We start from the raw sequence: 3,684 nt of genomic DNA on the forward strand, positions 1-3,684 counted from the left end.
ACAGACAGAACAAGTAACATCTTTGACAGTGTTAAACTAACCTTTACATTTAAATTTCTAATACTTATCCCCAAATTTTAGCCAAGGGAACTAGATCCCAAACAGCCAATGCATTTTTGTTAAGCCAGGCAACATGATTACAGTATAAACTGTCTTATGCATTTTAAAATATTAGTTTTTAAATACCAGATTTTTTAATTTGCAAGTTAAAGAATTCTTACAAAGCCATTTAAAACAATGTGAAGATTCTTTAAAATTTTTGGTAATGTCCAAACCTCATAACCTTTTGAATTTTTAAATTTAAACTCACTCAATTGTTACAGCATGCTGACAATTTTTATCTTTGAACACGTTCACAGACACATTCAAAACACTCACACAGATCTTAAAGCACGCAAAAATCAAAATCAGTTGTACGTACACCTTTTAAAGTTTTTAAACAAAAATTTAAGACAGTATTTCTTTTAAACCAGGTACCTTTGTTGGGCTTCATTTTCCCAGAGCTTGCTTATCTAGCAAGGCAATTCACTAGTCTTTTGAATCTCTGTGCTGTTCTCATTCAGCAAGCTGAATCCAGAGTCTGCTGAGTGAGCCTGCCACACTCACCCAAATCTTCCCTACTTCAGAAATCATGAACCGAACACACACACTAAACAAGACAAACAAGTGGCCACAAAGACAAAATCAGGTCTCAGTGAATGGGGCGACATCTCACCACCATTTACTTATTAGGGGACTCAACACCTCTACTCACCTCCGGAGGATTTTTTTTTTTTTGATTCCTGCAAGCATTGACCCAGGGGCCTTCCGAGGCAGAGGAGAATTCCCAGTCATCTTGGGGCAAGGGAAAAAAAATCCCTAGCGGCCGTCCCCTCAGACTGACAGGTTCTCCCCCACGCTCAGACCCCCTGAACCAAGGCCCAAGGCTGAGATCTAACTGGGGCCACTCGCAGGTGGTCAGTGGCAATTTCATAATTGACAAACAAGCAAGTTCCTAAAACCTGACAATCTGGGCTCGAGCTGTAACTTTTTTCCAGTGATCTAAAGTCAGACTTAAAGAGGTTGTTAGTTGCTGCCCCTTCCCTTTAAGGACAACAAGACAGACAACAGAGACAATCAACACTAAACAGAAACAGAGGAAACCAGACAGGCGCTGCGCGGCAGTTGAAGGACTGCAAACAGAAAAAGCAACTTCAGATGGTAATGGCCATCTGAACATGTTTTTTGTTTATGATAGCCTGAGCCTCTGCCTTATCTATAAATTCAGCCTTCCAGGTTAAGAACTGGCTTCTAGTCAGGACTGACTGAACCACTTTAACCCACTCGTGAGGCAGCAGGCTGCCTCCTTGGCCCAGTCCTTCAAGTATAGAAAGGGTGAAGGGTGCATTAATACCATAATTTTTTACTGCTGAATGTAAGTCTTTTAGATGTTTAATTTTTAATTTTTTATATATTGCCTGGCCCACAGTACCTCCCACTCGTTCTTCCTCTAATTCTTCCCCCTCTCCCTCAGAGGCCGAGGTCCCTTGTTCAGCATCTTCATCCTCTGAGTTATCACCCTGGGTGGTGTCTACCTGATTTCCCTGAGTACCAGAATGGGTCATTACTGGAAAAGAGAGTGACACTGAAGTTGGTGTCTTGCTACTTTTACTTATCCTTGGCCTGGCCTGTGCTCTGGTAAGGAACCCAAACGAGGCAAAACAAAGCCAGCTTCTCCTGTAAGGTCAGTCTGTAATTCCTGTATTTGTTGGGTGAGATCTCTTAATTCCCTTTTTATGGAAAGGACATCTTTTAAAGAGGAGACCTGTCTTAACAGGGAGTCTTTAGTTTTTAAGAGTCCTTCTACCCCTGGAATCTGGGTAAGAGGAACTAAATTATTTGGGGGGGCGCTTGGAACATTGGGGGTACATGGCCTATATGGAGGTGGAGAGGGCCAGTGGAGTTGTCTGGGATGTTCCCGGTCTGCTATAAAAGCTTGGGACTGATATTGATGGCGGGACCCGTATTTTTCCTCCTCATATCTGGTAGCCTCCGTCTCGAGGCTGGCCTGCTGTGAGGGGTCAAGCCAATCATCGTCAGGGACATTTTGATGAATTACAGGATAGAGTGCCTTATTTTTTAACGATTTATTTGGAGGAGGTGGCCTCAATAAAGGGGGGGCCAACTTCGTGGGGATAGGCTCATCAATAAGGGACGGGGAAGGCGAAGCCGCGCCAGTGGCACCCTCATCCAGGCCTGATGTCCCTTTTTCCAAATTAGTTTTATTTTTTAAAGGGGCGGTTGGCGAACTGACCTTGGAGCAAGGTTCATGTTCTGCCGGGGGACAAGTAAAGAGGTCATCCGCAAGGGCTAAGAGATGGGAAAATCGTCCATCTCACTCCACATCTTTTAAGATGTCCCTGATGACCCCATAAAAACTAAAAAAGGCTTCAGGAACCTCTTCTCCGTCTCTGAGGAGTTTGTTAATGTCCCTTCCTACCTTATTCCAGGTAAGAGGGTGAATTCCTGGACCATGTAACACTAACCATGGACATTTTTCTTCCACAAAACAAAAAATATTTATGCAAGTCCTTTTTCTTAACTCTAATTCCTCTCTCCCTGATACTACTTTTCATTTCCTTAATGAAAAGACCTTCTTTAGACAGACTACTTCCCATGGTCAGTTGAAAGCAATGCTTACCCCGAGACCTTTCCGGTGCACGAGCGATGCAGTCCGGCCGTCTCTACCTCGCGTCAGGAGCTCCTTGTTTGTCCGCTGTCCGGTAGGTCACCGCGTCTCGGGCCCCACGTTGGGCGCCACTTGACCCATCCAGCAGGCCAGGTAATTTGGTGGGGGATCCGAGGGGGTACCTCCTGAAAGAACCAAGGGGGGCGAGAGAGGATCGAGACCAAGCACATTAAGAAAGACAGAGCCACTCTGAGTCGCGTCAAGGTCTGCTTTATTAAAGTGAGGCAGGGTTTATATACCCGAAGGGACAGGGGAAGGGAATGAAAAAACTTTGCAGAAGCAAGGGTGAGAATTCCCGGGGTCAGGGATGGGTCGTGCTTATCCTTTGGCCGTTGTGCTAATCTTAAAGGTATCTCCTGTGATTTCTTTAAGAGGCATTTATGGTTAACCAGGCGCCGTTTACTTAGGGCTGGAGATAAGAGAAAGTTTATGGTTAGCCAAATGCAGTTTACTTAGGGCTAAAGGAATATTTATGGTTAGCCAAATGTAGTTTACTTAGGGCTAAAGGAATATTTATGGTTAGCCAAATATTATCTAAATATGCACCTTGGAATTTCCAAGAACCGCTACTTGTCAATTAGGTGTTTGAAAGAGGCCAGAGCATTCTCAGGCAGGTTTCAGGTCTCCAACATTTAGGGATAGGATTAGGGTGAGGATTAGGCTGAGGGTGAAGGTTAGGGTGAGGGTTAGGGATAGGGTGAGGGTTAGGGTTTGGGTTAGGGTGAGGGTTAGGGTTAGGGTGATGTATAGAGTGAGGGTGAGTGTTAGGGTCAGTGTGAGGGTTCAGGTGAGGGTGAGGGGTAGGGTGTAGGTGAGGTGTAGGATTACGTTGAGGGTTAGGGTGACGATTAGGGTGAGGGGTAGGGTTAGAGTAAGGGTGAGGGTTTGGTTTAGTGTGTGGGTTAAGTATAGGATTAGGATGAGGGTAAGAGTTAGGGTGAGGGTTACAGTGAGGG

This window comes from Dipodomys merriami, unplaced genomic scaffold (genome assembly GCF_024711535.1).
Source record: "Dipodomys merriami isolate MVZ:Mamm:240054 unplaced genomic scaffold, mDipMer1.0.p SCAF_61, whole genome shotgun sequence".
Classification (NCBI taxonomy): domain Eukaryota; kingdom Metazoa; phylum Chordata; class Mammalia; order Rodentia; family Heteromyidae; genus Dipodomys; species Dipodomys merriami.